Here is a 19,321-nt window from a genome sequence, read left to right on the forward strand (position 1 = left end):
GAGGTGAAAAGAATTACAGTGATGTAACTCCGTACTAACTCCTGGAAAAGGATTTAGGGGCTATATACGTATAACATGTTTTATTAAACAAGTTCTGATGAGAAACTGGTACGTTATTCACCGTCTACAAGATTCAGTATATAGAAGCAAGGTTTACATTTTGACCAAGGTAAAAGTAAACACCAGCAACCGAATTTTAAAAGCCAAATTAAGGAGGAAACTTCAGCAGCTGCAATTGAGCTCATTTAAAACAAGTTTTAAGTTCATTTCTAAAACATACTACTGAAATAGCTTAAGACTGTTCACCTCCAAGTAGCATTTGCAAGACAAGCTTGATGTAACTTGTGCCAGAGTTAAGCAATCCAAAACCACCCACTCTTTAAAATGGCTTAATAAAGTTTTGTGCAGAAGTATTACAGGGTAGGAAAAATGCCTGAAATCTCCCAGATTAAACTTACACTGGCATCAGTTTTATTTTTTGTCACTATCAAGGACAAGCTCTAAAAATAAAGCAGCGACTGCAGCTCATTCTCGGTTCAGCGAGGAAAGCCGCGGAGGGACGGCACCGCGCTGCCCCGGCGCTTCAGCAAAGCTGGTAGCTACGGCCCAAAGAACCGCCGGGGAATCTCCCTCTACCTCCTCGAAAAAAAAGCAGACCTAAAGCTACCGGTTCTACCTATTTGTCTCCTTTCTATCCCATTTATGGACTGGTAGAGGCAACATCTGCCTGGCTCCCAGAAACAAAGTTCCCAGCTTTTTTTCTCCCTAGGGAGTAGAGCTGCTCACAGGCCAGCAGCTCGAGATCCTCCTTTTTGTCCTGTCTCTACAGAAAAGACTAGAAAAATATAGAAATCTAGTAACTGATAGCACAATTCCCTGCTCTCCTCTTCTCTCTCAGTGGACCCAAACATCAGAGGAAGGGATTATTCAACTATCAGCTGTCCCACCACAAAGCAACGGATACAGGGATGACGCAGATGCTATGGAGGAATGACTCCAGAGTGACGACGTGGCTGACTCGCCAAGGAAAGGAGGATGTCTCAAATCCGAACGCTGTGATACAACAAAGCCATAACCTACAAAAACTGTCATTTTCTGCATCTACCACAACTCCAAGTCAGGACTCCCGGTCTGATAAGACAGAGCCTCCACGTACTCTTGGTATCAATAAGCAGAGACTGAGCCAAACGAGGGAAGCAAAGTTCATTCCTGCTGTGAGTGAGGCAGAATTTTAGCACTGCCTTCCCTAGCTTTTGCATTTTTGTTTGCTTTGTCTTGCAATACTAAAACTATTTTCAGGGCTATAAAAAGGTTTCTTAACCAAGCCAATGATATTCTTCTTAATATCATTCGAAGCTGTGCTTCTGATGTCCTACACTTCAGAAAAAGTTTTGCCATCCACTGAGAACACAATTTAGTTTCTCACACAAATCTCCATTCAGCATACTTCAACCCAATTCAATTCTGTATTAAAACATACCTCTCATCCTTTCAAATTCTTAATCCCTAGTATATTCCATAAAGAAGCACAGTGAAGAGATGTAACACCAAGAATACAGTTTTTAGGTGCAATTTTTTCATGTCCACACAGGCTAACCAAAGCATATTATAATACTGTTACCCAACAATATTCTGCAGTTTAATTGGGCAGAAACTTAATAACTGAATTCCTGTGCCTACATGTTCTTCTGTTTAAACTTTGAAGCCAAGACAATTGGTGTTTAAATTTTATTAAGCAATCGTTATTCTGAAACCATCATTAATGTGGCTATGATAGTTCTGACTTCCTCACATTAATTTACTTTCATAAAAGGCATCATTACATTGGAGTATTGTGAGCTCTGCGGCACTACCATTAAGAAAGGATTCACTTTGCAGAAACTCTCTGGTAACTGTGTTTTGTATGAGACTTGAAACAGTATATAAGGATCTAATCAAGTCCCATCAACTACAAGAGCAATAAGGTAAAAGGGGAAAGCTCGTGTCTATTTGAATGCTCACATCCTTCTCTTATTTTAACAGAACTGCAGAAAAACCAAGGAGGGAACAAGTTTTTCAAATTAATTACCTATGCTTAACCACTATTTCCTCCACTTTCATGCAAAAATCATCTGTCTGCACTTTCTCATAAGGCATATTTATCTTGAACTTGCTATTGTGGCCAAGTTTCATGCATTCTGCTGGATAGCATACTAAAACATACATCAGGTTTTGAGATAATAAATTAAGCCACTGTATAAGCCACTTCGTTCTTCTGTAACTGTTTGGAGCAGTAAGTCCTCTTCCACACCAGGAAGCTGTATGAGTACTAACAGCATCTATGCCTCTTCCCCTTTCAAATGCAGCTTGTTTTGTAAACATAACTTACATCTGATACATCTTCACAAGTCTCAGTAATTAAATATTTTGGGGCTATTAATACATCCTGTGCCCAACTTCCCTAGGCACCTAAAACAAAGGGCAATTTTCTAATTTAAAGTATAGTAAGGGTGTGGTTCCCAGTACCTTCGCCTTGGCAGGAGGCCACAAACCAGTTCCCACCCCCAACTGCTCATTCCTGCCCTGCACCACTCTCACGGCTGCGCTCAGAGAGGCATTTGGGAGGTGTGCAGCAAGCTCAATTAGGCAGATCTGGCCAGGCTGAAAATACGTATTTTGGAGGCAGGCTTATTTTCAACATAGAGAAATTTATGATTGGATGTACTCCACAGCGCCCAAAACAGTCATGCCAGCATTGGAGAGCAGGAATAAGCAACCTTGAAAAAAAAAAGAAAAGAAAAGAAAAAGCAGCCTCATGAAGTTATTGCCTGTGGGTTTTCTGCACCAGTGCTATAGGTGGACTTTGTCTATATAGCAGTTGACAAGAAATATGGTTATGACTGATGAGGCGCTCTTCCTCTTAAAGTTCCAGCAGCAAAAAACTTGAAACTATCCATGGTTCCCAGCCGCCTGCACTTGCGCGCCCAGCTTCAAAAGAAGGCTACTGCAAAAACGTCCCTCTCCTTTCCTGCAGCTCACCGGGAATAGCTGCCAGCACCTCCTCCAGCGAACCACGCTCCGAGTGCCTTCGGCAGAGCACAGGGATGCTGCGCAGGAGCTCGGCACACAAACCAGCGTCGAGTAACTTCACCATTACATGATTTAACTCTATTCAGAAACAGGGGCAGAAATAGCCAAGCTATGCTACAGAACTACTAACAGCCGAGTAGCACGACAAGGTGAATTATGCTTCCAAACTGTTGTAAGAACAACCAAAGGCAGTGAGGGGAAGCATCAAAAGCCGACCGAGTGCACGCACGCCAGCATGCAAGTATCTCCTGGAAAGTAACATCTTAAACCCACCTAAGAGCCAACAGCCTCTGTTAACAGTTATAGCATTTCCAGGATGTTGGATTGCTTTAAATTTTGAAAGCTGGATGAGTTTTATGGACTTTCTAAAATCCAGAATTTGGACTACCAGAAAATACAGAGAATAGGAATTTTAATTCTCATTCCCAATTTTCCGTTCTAACTACTATCCAAAAAGTTTACCAAATTCATTATCGCTTGCTACCTGTCTAAAAGCAGCTGTTAACACTTGCATGACACGGTAACTCTGAGGCTTGGGATACTTTCTGATAATGTAATTTAAACCTTTCTTTTTAAATTTAAGCATAATGAAGATAAGGAAAGAGCATACTTATTAAACTTTGGAAAAACCTACTAGAGAAGAGGAGTTTTTAAGATCTGCAAAGCGAAAAGTCTTGTAATAAACGGGAAGGGACCAGAACTATCTTCAGAGCTAAGCTGAAATTCAGCAGAAAAGCCACAGCTTTGACTTGCACTGCTTCCAAACAAACGCTAGTTTAAAAAAAAAAAAAAAAAGTTGGAAAGTTTTAACCTTTCTTACTACGCATTAATGACTTCTGTATTTTGCAATTCCTGTTAGCAGATTACTGAGAAAAAACGGTAAAATTTCTGCAACCTTTGAGTATCAAAACATTTAGTATAGCACCAAGTGTTTCAGGAACACAGTCGGTAAATATTAATTTAGCTATGTAAACCCTTTTAATCAAATCATAGTTCGACAGCAGCTATAACCAGCGTGCTGGCCGGCTGCCCGGCGGCCTCGCCTTCCCCGGGGCGGCAGGGCCCGTCTCCGGCGGCTCCCCGGCTCCGCCGCACCAGCAAAACGCTCCCTTCGCGCCTCTGTGCTCTTACTATGGTTTCCTGTTCTTGTTTCACGTTTTTTTCAAAGTTCTTACAGCTTTTTACCATCCCCTGGATCTTATCTTTCTCTTCAGTATTTATAGTAAAACAGAAGTCTCATATATGGTCTTTTTCCTCTCCCTTTTCAACGTGAGGCTGACAACTCAAAATTGAGAATACAGGCCAACACAAGGCCCTGCTCCTTAACATCGTGACCTTTTAAACAATCTTCCTGGATGTGGCCTTAAAATGAAAGCCATGCTGTTCACAATCCTGTCATGTTTAAGCAGCAAAAGAAAAGAGCTACAAAAGAAACACTGGACAGAACAGACCTTAGCACTGCTAAAAAAGCTGCAGCTCTGTTTACAAGTATCCAATTTCCTAGCTGGGGCAGCCGGGAATACGCTATAAAACAAAGCACATGTAATGTCTTTCAGTCCCCCTAATAATTTGGCTGCAAATAGAAGCAGCTCCCAACCGCTCCCGCGGCGGAGGGCTGGCTCGGCGGGACACCTGCACACTACGAGTCCGGGAACCGTGCAGCTACGGCACACACGCACAGCATGAATATCACCGTCTGAGGACACCTCAGAGCCCTTCATATTGCACCACATTATTTAAAAAAAAAAGTTATATCTTGCACACAACATAGGTAAACTTCTGCGGGGACTGAAAGCTTAACTTCTGCATTTGATAAGCTAGGAAAGGCATTGCACAAGCTGTTTTCAAACTGTTGTTCTTAATGTATTTTTAACCAGAGCTAAAAGACTTGACAGACAAGAAAACTGCAAAACAGACAGTCCTAACAATATACAACATAAATCAATTCGTCAGCAGCTTGTTACAGCTTTAATTACGAGCAGACAAGTTAAACAATGCTTGAATGAATACAATTTAAAATCAGTGAGACTCGATGAATCTTGCCAATAGAAAAGTTAAGCTTTTTCCAGTATGAAAAAAAACACAAGGAGCCTTAAAAAAACAATTGCCAAAATTCAGCTGAATTTCAAAATATGTAATGCTAGAGGTTAGTTCAGAGCATCCAGTCAGAGTCCATGGAGACACTTGTGCTTGGGCCAGTTTACTCCAAGGCTTGAATCTGCATCAGCTACCAGATAAAACTGCTCCCAAGTGCTACAGAAATCACATGACAAGAAATGCTTCCAGTCCCCAAAGATTTCAAATTACTGCAATAAGCAAAGTGGGGGGAGTCTTGTTAAACCCTGGCTTAATTAACTACTAATTACCATAGCATCTAGGCACTCCGAGCATGGAAAAAGCAGCCCTGGACGGGGCTTTGCGTTGCTGCACGCCAGGTAACACCCTGGTACCACCCAGCTCTCCTCGCTGGCCCGCGGCTTCACCTCCTGCAGCAATGCTCCTTCCTGGGGGCTGCAACTAAAATCCCTTTTAGCAGGTGGCCAGTGAATATAAAGATTAAGTTTAATGAAGCAAAAAATGATCTAAAACTTACTTTATAAAATGAACCATGTGAAAACAATCTGAAGTGATTATGGACAATGGGCAAGTTTATTATAATTTATTTTAAAGAGCATTAGCAGCATTTTTGCTAATTTTTGCATTGGAAGATGCAAATTCACAAGGTGAATTACATCTTTCATTTCAAGTCATTCAGGCCAAGTATTAATTCCCTCAATGTTGAACATTAAACTGATCACTGAAGTGGTTAAAAAACAGTTTTCTCCTTATGACTAAAACTAGGAGAGAACCATACGTATTTTAAAACCCTGAAGGACATGGTAGACAAACAAACTAGTGCACTTGAACAGTTTTGCCTTTCTTAGGCATCTGGCATACACAATACATGCTTTCAGTTGTTTTTCTGCATTAATTGGATTCTACTTACCATCCAAAAGCAGTATGATACAAGTTAAGATTAGCCATTTTTAATGTATGATTCACCACTTAATATTTTAAACTGATTATTTTTAAGTTGTACAATGAATTAACATAAACTGCATAAATAATGAAATGGTCCTCCTAGTAAAGAGCTCCCTCATTATACCAGCCAATGAGATCCAAAATTTCTGCTTATCTTCTCTTAAAGTGAAGCCCGTATTAAAAGAGTAATTTTTGACCACCAGTAGTTTTTCAGTTTGTCAGTAACTCATGAGTGAAAGAAGTATTTTAACATTGGTTTGAATAAATCCATGCTACTATGAAAATGTGCTTGTTTCCCCATACATACATCTATCTCTGTGTCAGCAGAGCAGCAAAAAGGTGGAAATAGGATTTATCCAGGAAACACCACCACAAGGTATTTGAGCCAATTAGGTAGGTGAAGAGGATCCTGTGAAAACATCTTTAAATGTCAGTTCAGTGTGGATCTTGCTTCATTTGCCCATAAAAGAATGCAACTTTTTTTTTTTTTTTTTTTTTTTTTTTTTTACGAAAACAATTAGAGGAACCTGGGAAAAAAGGAAACCAGAAAAGTCTTTTCTTAGGAGCTTATTAGTGATATACTAATTTAAGCTGAAGACTACCTGTTAAGATTCTCTCCCAGTAAAACACATTTCTGGTAATTATTGCCTAAGAATGTGTCACAGTAGAAACTCCTTACTTGTATTTTTTCCTCTTTATACATAATTGGTGCTGATATTACAGGAGAAGTAATCATTGCTCTTGGAAAAGCCTTCTTACCCTCTATCTTTTAAAGGCTATCTATACTATAGTTTTCACCATGTTAGATCAACGTTTTAATATGATGCTAATTTATTCCAATAGCAGCATAAGAACATAACTAAATATAGTGGTTGCGGAATTTCACCAGTCAGCTGGAAACAATACCAGGGAGGCAATAGCGGCCACACTGCTCCGCACTTGCAGCCAGCGTGGATCACTGCTGCCCGTCAGCACCAGTCACCCAAACACAAACCACGCGCCCACTGGGAGCTTTAAGGGTAAATCTAAAAGAAACAAACAAACAAGACTTCCCCACCAACCCCCTCTCCCCCATAAAGCAAACAAAACACACCCAAAACAAACAAGCAAGCTCTTATTCACCCACGACCACTCAGCATATCAAAAAAGTCGGAGAGAAGATAAAACAGACTATTTTGTCCAATCTATTTCAAGTCCCTTAAAGTTTACAAGAAAAAAAAAAATCTAAAGACAGCTTTACAAAATCCAAGCCTTCTTCAGTCATAGTAACTTCCACCAAGTTACTGCTTCTATTTACGCCAGAACACAGTACTACTTACTAAATTAAATTTACAAACTGTTTCTCCATTAAGTCCTTTAAGCCATTTTTTCATGCTCAATTTTTCCAAAATTTTCACCTTAATGGATCAATTTTTCAGATTTGGACTCTGACCAAGCACTTTTTAATTATCTTTAAATAAGAACACATTCATGCTAATAGTAATGGGACACTGGTAAACGAGATTGGCAGATTCTTCTGACTCTTTCATGTAACTACGGCCTATACTCCCCTATCCACAAAATAGGTAACATTACGCAAAAACTAAGTTTCCATTCTGCTGTGGCTTTTTTGGTTTGTTTTACCCTCCCCTATAGGAAAGATACTCCACTAGTCGTTCTTCAGCCGAACTATATAAAGAAAAGTGTGGACTCTTATCTCCTCATCCTACTCGCTTTAATGATTTGTGCACATCAAAGCCCAATTAAAACCATTTAAGCACTTCCATCACTGAAATCTCTTTAATGTCTTTTAGAAATTAAATTAAATGCAGAAACAAAAAATATATGTGAATGTGCAATCAGAGGTGGACACTTAAGGACAGCTATTAAGCATTTATAGTAATGCTAACATAGATGGTCACACATGTTGAAGCATACATTCAGTATTTTGAAGCATATATTTATATAAAAAATATTCCAGACTATCAATATAAATACTAATTATTCATTTAAAACAGACACTTGCAACAGGTAACACTAACACTAAGGAAAGTTACATTTTCTGACTGTTCTTATTTCCTCTATGCAGCCCTAAAACAAAAGGCGGGGGGGGAAGCACCCAATGTAAGTGTCTGCTATGGTAAATAAAGCTATCACAACTCGTTTCCAGATTTTCTGATCCTGGGGGACCAGCTAAACTAACATTGCCTTACATGGCTCTAGGATGTTTGTATATTTATCTACAAGTATGCGCCTGTCTATGGGTAGGTGCCTTTAACCTCAGTATCTATACGCCGTATGCAGCTACAAGAGCAACCAAACTTCTCAGTTCTCATATTTAATTATTGGCTTCTACACTTGAAACACGCTGCCTTTTCTCACATCATAGCTTCATCACAGTCCAACTCAAAAAAAAAGAAAAATCGTAAGTAGCTAGTGTGCTTGAGTGAAAAAACAGGAATGAGAGACAGCAGGGTTCAACAATCTGAAATTTCAGCAGGTTTAAGAACGAAAGCTGTTAAGAAAGGTATCTAACACTGAGTAATTCAAATTTTACCTCTGTGAAATCTAAGAACCTGAACTAGGGACAAGTTTAAACAGTTTTTTCTGTCTGAAGAGTACTTTTTAACTGGTCATTGGTTAGCAACACTCTTTTGCCAATGTTTGATTCTAAAAATATATTATTTTTTTCTTAAAATCAGAAGCATTGCTCATTTTGAAAAGCAAAGAAAGCACTGGGTGAGCAGACGGAGAGGAGAGATTAAAGCAGCACAATACTCCGCTGCAGGAGGAATCTCGCACTTGAGGATGCTCCTCCGCAGAACCTCCCCAGCACTTCCAGCTCTCGGCCTGGCCAGAAACACCCGAGCTGGAGAAAACCCCATAAACGATGGTCACATCACAGCGACCAAAGGACAGCAGGAGATGCTGCATGTGGACTAGCACGGACAAGGCAGGAGGACAGGGGCTGGCTGCAGGACAACCAGCAAAAGCTGTGGCAGGGAACGAGGAGTCAGGATCCGGACAGTGTAAGGTGGAAATGGTGAGACTGGGAAAAACGGAGGCCTAAAACATGGTTGATGACTGGTTCATAATTGCAACAGGTATCAAACAGCACAGGTTTAGACAGTTACAAGTTATTTCTGCTTGAAATGCAGACAAAGCTATCCTGTTAACTGCAGTGCATAGAAGGAAGTCACTTAGAGATCAAGAAACATGTTTTAGTGTCCACTTCTCGTTTTCATTAATTTAGAAAGAGCCAAGTATTAGTAATCAGTTATCATCTATTGGAGCAAAAGAGGCCATTCTGCAAAAGGAACATATGGTGGTTATTGTAATGAAGTTAAATAAAGCATCATCCATTAGAAAGGTTAGTAGTGACCATTACCATTTACAGCACTCACAGTAGGCATCAAACAATGCCAATGATGTATGATCAAATTATAGCGAGTACTAAGTATTTACTTCTGTTTCCAAGAGACTACAAAGTTCCAGTGCATTGAAACCTGGATGCCTTCTCACTTCTAACACCATATACAGTAAAAGTTACCGACTTTTAAAAGCATGAAGTTCAGGGATCCACTTTGGTTTAACACATGTTCCCTGATGCCCTTTCCAATCATAACAGATCTATTATTAAGAGTTTACAAAGGAGCGCACACATTTTCAGTAATTCCCTTCTGTCCCTCCACTAATAAGCCACTAAATTTAAAAGCTAAGAGAAGTTTAAAGTCCAGTCCAAAGGACAAGCATCTTAAAGCTACTTTTGAAAACCACAGATAATGTGGGAAACATCAGTTCTTTAAAGGAAAATAAACAGAGTGCCAACACGTAAGAGAACAGCACCATTCCTCTGGCCTGTTGTCTAGCAAGTCCAGCCTTTATGCCCCCAAAATAATGAAAACAAATAGCAAGAGACTGCTGTTTCGCTGCAGGGGAGTGGAACTATGAGCTGTATGAAATTTCGGGTAGTAAAGAAATCTGGCCTGAAAAACATGACCACTACAGGATTCCACTATTAGTAAGAGTATACTGTATTTGGTTAATTATAAAACATGGACAAGCAACGTATTCAGTATTTAAGTAAGTTACCAATAAATGTTATGACATGAATAAAGTAAGATGAATTTTATTAAACAGAGATCAGTAAAAGGGGATGTGAGGCATCTAGTGATGTGTTGTCAAGACTGGGTACCATACCTCAACAGGAAGAGGTGCAGGCAAAGCTGCACTTTATGAGCTGCTAAAAGGAGAAAATTAGTTTGAGATTTCAGGGCAAGAACTTGTGTCATTCAGTGTTTGTACAGTACCAAGCATAAAAAGATCCTATTTATGTGTTGGTACCTGACACTACTGCCAGTTAATAAAGTGGGTTTTACATTCATCAGCAAAATAATTAATGAATTGAGTAAGAAGAAGAAACATAACAACTTGAAGAACTGCAATACGCTTGGGAAGAAAAATGTAGTTTACTACATTAGGGAAAAGGGAGGTTCGAAACACAAAGTTGGAGAAATAAATTTGGAAAGCAGTAAGAATTAGAGAGCCTGGGGAGGCGGCAGACACTGAAGCAGACATGAGTGCATGAGGCAGACGATGTTACAGCTAAAGGGGAAAATGGATTTTTGGACTGCACGTACGGAGCTGGCACAAGACCAAGGAAGTAAGTCTTGCTATGATGCAGCTATGTGCTGCGCTAGGCACCTCCAAGTCACAGACAACATCAGATTATTATTTCAGAGAACAGATACAACTAGAGATGGGAAAGCATAATTCAACAGAAGCATTTACAAATATGCACATGTAGTTAAAGTAAGTGTCTGCAATGAGAATAAACCTGGACTAGCATAGGAGAAAAATACACAGTATAAGAACAGCACTACTTGAAAAATTCAGGCCGACTAAACTCAAGAGAAAAGCTTTATGAGACAGAAGAACTAGCCTGTACAGTTATATTTCTTAAGTAGTGACAGAAACCCTATCATTTCACAAGGTTAAGCACATCTTGTTAGTCATTAGTAACTGCAGAGAAGGAACCACCTTACAAGAGAATAATTGCCAGGTAAGTTCTTTCATCTTCAGTTTTGCAATTCTATGACTGCAATTTGTTATTTTCTTATTTTAATACAGTTAGCAATATATTTTACATACATTTTACACTGCTCTAACTACATATAACCTGTTAAAGTTTCCTGACTCATTTCCAGATAGGCCCTCTTCATCATACTGCCTCTCTATCTCACCATAACTTGGAATATCCTCTGCTTAAGCAAAGATAACGTTGCTTCTTTCTTGATACAAAGTTCAAAGAAGACATTGAAATCAAACAACACAGAAGACAGGTGGGCTCAGGTTTAATTATTTCTTGGCCTATGCTGAAGGTACCTGCAGGACTATAGTAACACGGTAGAAGAGAAATATGCCTGTAGAACAAATTGCACGTGAGTAACAATCTGAAATTACGTGGCTGAGAACAATTACTGCAGCAGAAAAGAAACCTCACAGTCACTAAAACCTCAAGCTTATTTTCACATCCTCAGACAGGTAGACCCCAAATGTGTGTGACTAACTTTCCTCCTAGCTCTACATACACTTTGCTGCTGACAAAGGTGACCTCTTGAAAGATACTGGTATTTTCACATCCTCAACAATGCCAAAATTTACCTATAGGGCAGCTACGAATTTCATCTCTTTACTCTCAAGACTAGGCTCAGACATGTATATCATTTGTTAATACTTCAACCTCATCAATGTAGCTTTCTGTTGAATTGGAGCAAAGAATAAGAACAGTAAATGTAAAAAAAGAAAAAAAAACACACACAGAGAAAACAAGAGCATGAGCAGAAAGGCCAGGTACAGAGGGAAGAGAAGCAATCATGGCAACTGCTGTAAGCACGGAAAACATGGAATAGGGAAGGCTTTTCACCACCCATCTTTTGCTCGCAGAGTCCCCTGTCCGCTCCAAAAGATGTTGCAAATTGTTCCCTCAGTCAGTAGTGCACAAACCATATATGTCTCTAGTCACATCCAACATCCAGAAGCAACCACTGTGGAAAACAAAGTGCAGGACATCCTTGCCAGCAGCTACGAGCTAGAAAAGGAAGAAGGAACTAATGCACGCATGTCAACTTTTTATCTACCAACTGTGAACTCAGTACAGGTTTCTGCTGCAACATACTTATTTATAAAATCCTCCAAAATGCAAACTGCATAACTTTTGCAGACAAAAATACATAGCAACTTTTTCATTAAATAGTTGGGCAATAACTATGCATAAGCATGCAAACGTTCTAGCTTACTAAAAAGAAAACCTAGATATTCAAATAATATTTCACCAAGGTTTTCTCAAGTTCAGTTAAGTTCGGATCATTACAACTGGGAAGGATGTAAGGCAACAAAACTGTTGGGGGGGGGGGGAAACACACCTACCCTACACACTCAGTCTTCCTCTTACAATATTTAACATGTAAGAGAAAAGTGATAAAATGAGAACTGGAAAGACGTTTAAAGGAAATATTAGGGACCTGAAACCATTTCTGAGACTGGAGCTGAAACTTACTGTGTTCTTTTATGATTGGCAAAACAGCTCAAAAGGAGGGAACTTGCTCTGTATGAAGGTAGGAGCACCCGGCGCAGTGGCCAGGAAATCATAAACAAATAACCATACCGATATGTTAATAAAGCCAATATATTAATAATGCCTAATAGGAAAAATTAATTTCTTGTTAGTGACAAAAACGAAACAAAAGCTGCAGGATTATCGTTACAAGCCATTGCATATCTGAAGTACAAAACCGGTATACTTTTAAGGGCTACCGTATGCGAATAACTGCGTGTGTATGGGCGCGCTCCTGTACACGTATATATATCGCACCTTGCTGAGGCAGAAGACACAACAGTAGCACTGTGATTTTAATAGTGTTGCTCTCATCAGAGAAGATACTAAATGGCAAATCAAGTTTACAACCACTCCTTCAAATCACTTGACCAGACCATATTTCACAACAACGCCCCCGGGGCTGTATAGCAATCCATTTCAGGGAGTTAAGGGAAGTATTCAGAAGTTTTAAAGAAATGTAAGGAACCAGAAACATGCTCACGAGAAGCTCAATAACTAGAAGAGACTTGAAAATTATGGTGAAAAATAAAACTAGACACTTGAACAGAACAAAATAATTTCAAGGACTACAAAGGCTGAGCTAAGTGCCTCTTCAGCTCACAATGAAGCAAGTAGGTAGGTCTGACTGACATCTGTGGAAAGGTGAATATTTAAAATCATCATAGTCTTCACAAGTAAGTGAAAACATCAAAACCATAGGCCAAAGAGATGGGCTTGTTATATAAAGGGGCCCAGACTTGCTAAGTGGAACTCTCTTTTCAGTAGCACATCAGTTTTTCAGGCCATACCTGAGATATGGGTAGAAATATAAAATCAGCCACCTTTTCATTTCAGTAAGTGAATGAAAGACACAGCACCTGAAAGCATAAATGTCTGTATTACAAGTCTCAAGGTATTTTTTTGTTCACTGAAAAGGGGAGCTTGTCACCCTGTGTTCAAGAAACGTTAAGCGACTGCTCTTTTGATTACAAACATAATTTAATATTCATCATGGATCATTTACGTAACAAACATCTCCTCATTTAAAAGAAGGATGTGAGTGTGCCTCAGTAACCCTGAAAGCCTCCCTTCTCCTGACCTTTGGCAGCACCTATAGACATCGATTTCACACGACCAGAGCAACAGAGCCTGCCTCCCCGGCCCTGCCGGATCCCGGGAGCAGCTCACAGCCGAAAACGCAGAGAGCAAAGTGGAAGGAACAAAGCCCTGACGTCAATTAGCGGAAAAGGATTAAACTCAACAGCTAAGAGAAGGGAACGCGCTGCCCCTGCTACCCACAGCAGCATCAGGAACCATCCCCAATACGTGTTTTAGGCGGTGCCAGCTCGGTTCTGCTCTCCGAAGAGAGGGAAGCCGGGACACCTCGGTGCGGGCCGGGCGCAGGCGGCAGACGCACGCACACCCATCCGCGCAGCGGCGGCCAACTCGGTTACTCCAGAAGTGCGTGCGCGGGGGAAACACTGCGGCCTGGTCTTGGCTTTCCACACCGGGAGGTTTGACACGAAACGGGCAACCAAACCCGGCCAGAGCCGAAGCCTGGAGGGGGGATGGAGCGAGTGCAGGTGAGGGGGCAGCGGGCCGAGGGGCAGGGCTGCTGCGGGGGGGGGGGCAGGGAAGGCCTTCCGCGGAGAGGCGAGCCGGGCCCGGCGATGGGGGGGGGGGGGGGCTGCTACCGGGATCCCCCGCAGCACCGCGGGAGGCCCGGCCCGGCCCTGCTCTGCCCCGCGGCGCCCGGGCCCGGCCGGCCCCGGCGCGTCCCCACCCCCGGCCGCCTCTCACCTCCGTTCGCCGCTCCGCTAGGCCCGGACCATTTCCTGGCTGCCGCCACCGGGGAGAGGGGGGCGAGGAGGCCCGGGGGAGCCCCCGGGGCGGGCGGCGGCGAGGCCCCGGGAGGGGGGGAAAGGGAGGAGGCGCGGCTCACGGGCGGGAGAGGCCGGCGGCTCCCCAGGGGTCCCGGCGCTCCATCGCGGGCCGGGGCCGGGCTGGCGGCGCGGTCGGCGTGGGGGTGGGCCGGCGACGTGGGCCTCGGCAGCCCTCCGCCCCCCGCGCCCGCTCCGGCCTCCTCCCGCAGCCGGGCACTCGGATTACCCGGCAGCCCCCGCGCCGCGCGGCCCCGCCCCGCCGCTCACGTGACGCCGCCCCGCACGGCCGCGCCGGCCCGCGGAGGGAAGGGGGTGAGCACGTGACCCGCGCGGGGCGGGGCGGGGCGGTGAGCGCCGCGGCCCCGCCCCTCGAGGCCTTTCGTCACGCGCCGCCCGCACCTGCGCGCTGCCCCCTGGCGACGGCGCCCGCGCGCCCCCGCGGCCGTTAGCGGCCCCGCCCCCCGCGGCCGGAAGCAGCGCGAAGCTTCAGCCGCCGCTGCCGCCGCGTTTTCGCCTTTGACGGCGGTTTGGCCACCGCCCCGCCGCGCGCGGCCGCAACCTGTGGTGAACGACCCGAGCGGAAGGGCCCTCGCTCGGTTTGGTCCAACGGTTCCCCCCTCCGGCCCGGGCCTCACCTCCAGGCCGCGGTGACCGGCCTCCGCCCCGTCACGGCGTCGCAGCTGCCTCTGCCAGAAGAGACGTGCCGTTAGTCACCACCCCCCACACAGCAACATGGACCTTTTTCCATTACTAAAATGACCCAAAATTTCCATCTTTGTACCCAACCCAGCTGCGTTGGTGACGGAAGGCCGTGCAGTGACGAGGAGATGGCGGCGTGCCCCGAACGCCGTGGGGAGCTCTCCAGGTGCGTGAGTGGATGCGTCAATCTTTCAAGCTAAGCATTCAGCTTGTCTCAGCCCCATGTTAACGAGTGCCAATTTACAACCCTTCAGCTGGGAGTCTCCCTTTTACAAGACAGCACACACTTTTTTCCAGTCTGCCAGTGAAATCTCTCAGCAACCTCGTAAGAACTTGTAACGCTACTACAAGAACGGCATCAAGGTGGAAAGACACGTCATTTCCATTACTCACCCTTTCCCAAGCCCTGCAGGGGCTTTGCTAGAAAGGCTTCCTGGCCTGGATGCTGAGAGGTACCACATCTTCTGTTCAAAACCTGGACAAAGCATTAGCTTATTTAACAAACCACTCAGAGACTGGATCCAAAGCATGGATTACTGCCTCCTACCCACCACCCCTAAAGATCTGTGCCTCCATATACAGCAGTGACTAAAGCCCTCAACGATGCATTGTGAGAAGTTAAGTCAATACTTTAAATATATTAAGCTTCCTGATTCTTGAGATATTTGCATGTTTAGACTTTGGATAAATTCACAGTAGTATCTTGCTTCACTGCCCTACAACCATATCAAATATAGCTTTCTTTTGATGTCACATGCTGCTAGTGAAAAAAAGCCAGTTTATTTTTAGGAACGGCCTTTCAGAACCAAACCATAAGAGGTGCCAATTTCCTCAGCTTTTAGGATAAAAATCCCATTTCAGTCATACAAGATAATTATGAGATCTCAGTATTAGTCTGTACCTTTTCTCTCTACCTTTCAGTCATCAGCTTGCCAGCGCTCTCTAACCCTTGCTCTGCTTAGATTCATTTCAGATCTGCACAGGTTTTCACTTTTTTAAAAAATGAGACCTCTCATGTGTAAGCTGTCTCATTGATTAAATATTTATCTAGATACATTGCATTATTGGAACCACAAGAGAAAAATAAACCTTCCTTTTCTGATCTGATTAATCAATATTTCTAATACATTTTAATGGATTATTTGACACTTGAAAATGAATTCAGGTAAGCCAGGATAAATATAGTGATCAATATTTCCAAATAATTCCAAGCACAGTCTCAACACAGTGCACAGTAGGCTACGACATGCAGAAACAGAATTCAATTTTTGTGAATACCAAATCAGAATAGTTCCCTGTGTAAGACAGGCCCTAAGATCCTCTTTAAAAAAAGAAACAAACCAACTCCACCTAAATAAAAGACCTTGCCTGCACCAGAAAAGAAGCCCTGATTACAGCATAGTATATGGGGCAGAACTTCTCTTGAACTCCTCATTCTTTTGTGCAACTTATTACTGTTTGCCAATTCATTTTTTCATCTCAGAGGAGCATTTTGGTGGCCATTTTTGACATGCATTATGTAATAACCCCATGATCACCTAAAAAAGCAGGACAGAGCACAGACATGCAGAATTCAGATTCATGCAACCTCATCGTAGGCAAGTGCAAGTCCCTTCACAGAGGGTCCCACACTGACAATCCCATTACACCAGCAATATGTTTTCTAAACACAAAGTGGCACCAAGGCTCAAAATCTGACCCCAGCAAGGGCTTTGGAAATTGGTCTTTTGTTAAAAGCAATCTGCAAAACAGGCTATTTTTGAAAGATCTACAACTACACTTAAAGCTTTGAATTTAAGCAAGGCTACTTGTTACACATAACTGGTTTTGAAATGTACTGGAACAGAGTTGCACTTTGGGTTCTTTTCAAAAAAAGCCACCCTACCAATTAGTACTTCTGTATTTTGAAATATGGGAAAAGTGCTGCAGAATGGCCCAACAAACGGTTTTTGTGCATACAGTTTAAACTTCAGAATCTAAATCTTCTTTTAAAATTATGGTCTCTAATACTGTGATTTCAATTACCCTTCAAAAAAAAAAAGTTGTACAAAGCTAAAATAATTAAGTGTAGAGCCAGTCTGAAATAAATCATAACTCTATTTTAACTGGTGGTTAAATCTGAAGCTTAATATGACACTGAAATATTATCAGTGCTGTTATGAAATATTATCAAATAGGGATGGAATCCTTTCCTGTCTGAAAATTAAATGCAGCTATACCTTTGCTATGTAGATTTCTTTGTAAAAAATTAATCTCACTTCCCTACTTGATATCAGTGGGTAGGGAGCAGAAAGCTTATTTGAGAAAGTACTACTGTACCACAGAGGAACAGAAAATTAAAAAAAAAAGAAAAATAACTGTTCCTAACAGATTTCTATAATGTTTTTAAAAAGGTGTTCTGTCAGTGACATTTTTGATATATCACTTTTCAATAGTCAAACTTATATTCTGTATTGTGTTTTGTATTATCACACACACATATCTCAATTAACAAAATTAGGCTGTGAAGATCTGCATCAGACAATTGATATTCTCAGCGTCTGGTTAAAGGCATATATTACATATAAACATAATTTCACAAACCAAATTAAATCCCTAAGGACAAGGTATGTTGAATCATTTCTTTATAAAGCAAATCCATTTGATAGCAAAATTTCTATTTATTAAGGACTCCTTCCTAAAAAAATAAAATCTAAGTGACTGTAACATGATTTCATTTAGGGCACCCAAAAAAACTGTTTTCTGGCTCTGACAGATGATCAATTTAATAAAGGCCTAGACTAGAATATCAGGTTGTCTCTACCTTCTCTTGCTCTGCCATCAGTTAGTAATGTTTCTCCTTGAAATGCGATGCCTTTTCCTGAGGCTGTTTTTCTACTAGACTGCATCAATTGCTTCACTTCAATTAGCAATGGCAGTTTTACTTACGGGGAAGGATTAAACTGAGCCTGTTTAGAGCCACACAAATCTCATGTAACTGCTTGGTAAATGTAACAATTTCTAGTTAGTGCTTTTTTTAAGTTAGTGATATTTTGTACTTAAGAGCTTTGGAAGACAACAATTAAAGAAATACCTTTCCTGTTGAAAAAAACTGGCATTGAAGCATCTTGCTATAAGAAATCCAGATGTGATCTACTGAAAGATGAACTGGTAAGGCTTGCCAGGCTGGTGGTTTTTTTCTCTGTAAAATAAGAATGTGCAGAGACAAGTGAAACAGAAAGGGGAATTCAAATTCAATGAAGTTATTGTATTTGAAAATAAACCTTTTTTTGAAAATAAACCTTTTTTTTTTTAAAAAAAAAAAAAAAAAAGGTGAGTACAGAGGGGCTTATGGCTGGTCTCAGACTTGATCGGTATTTGACAATACCAGATCCACTGAAAGCAGTAAGCTGTCTCTTAAAGTCTCAGCTCATGAATCAACAGCAGACCAGAAATTAAATTAAGGTTTCCTTAATCTCATCTGTAATTATATTATTTTATCCTACCTCCTGCTGACAGAACCTAGATTATGCAAGTGTATCCCTTTTTGCCTTTATGAATGGCACCCCATTTGTCTGACTGCAGATACTGAAGGTAACCAGATGTATGAAGAGACCAACCCTCCAAGTTTAATGACTTGCTTTAGTACTTCATAGTTGTCTAAGGATCTTAAACTTTACCTGGCAGAGACAGCTTAATGAGGAGAAGAAATACAGTTCTGTGTGAAGCCAGATTTCAGGAAACCATCTACACACAAAGCCCAGCAACACTAAAGAAATTAATGTATAACATTCTTAATAGGATGGCAAAGATGGTTCAGAATCAATCCTCTCCCTTCTGAACAACTGTTCCCCATCACAGTCCCCCTCTATCTCTGCACTGCTGCTGTGCAGCTCCTGAACACCAAGCAAAACTAAAGCCTGCGTTTTCGCAGTATGTGATCTCCTCCACACAGCCAGGCTCCACACCCCTCTTCCAGCAGTCCCCATTCCTGTGACAGCCCTACCATGGAAGAAGTTACAACAGCAAACTTACCAACACAGCGGCTTCGGTCACCACACACCGTCTGCTGAAACTGCAAGAGATGGCCCTA

General features: G+C 42.0%; 1 protein-coding gene and 1 long non-coding RNA gene across 3 annotated transcripts in view; one reads left to right on the forward strand and one right to left on the reverse strand.

Moving 5' to 3' along the window:
• Positions 1–14,834, reverse strand: part of AFF4 (ALF transcription elongation factor 4) — a 57,920-nt gene extending 43,086 nt beyond the window's left edge. For both annotated transcript variants that reach the window (XM_064521179.1, XM_064521177.1), the window contains exon 1: positions 14,468–14,834. The gene's annotated coding sequence lies outside the window, so the exon portion shown is untranslated. The remainder of the gene's footprint in view (positions 1–14,467) is intronic.
• LOC112994091 (uncharacterized) lies at positions 13,740–18,536 on the forward strand. The gene is made up of 2 exons (XR_003261863.2): positions 13,740–14,250; positions 15,341–18,536. It is a non-coding gene; the product is annotated as an uncharacterized LOC112994091 (long non-coding RNA).
• Positions 18,537–19,321: the final 785 nt, after the last annotated feature.

The sequence above is a fragment of the Dromaius novaehollandiae genome, chromosome 15 (genome assembly GCF_036370855.1).
Source record: "Dromaius novaehollandiae isolate bDroNov1 chromosome 15, bDroNov1.hap1, whole genome shotgun sequence".
In the NCBI taxonomy this organism is placed as follows: Eukaryota; Metazoa; Chordata; class Aves; order Casuariiformes; family Dromaiidae; genus Dromaius; species Dromaius novaehollandiae.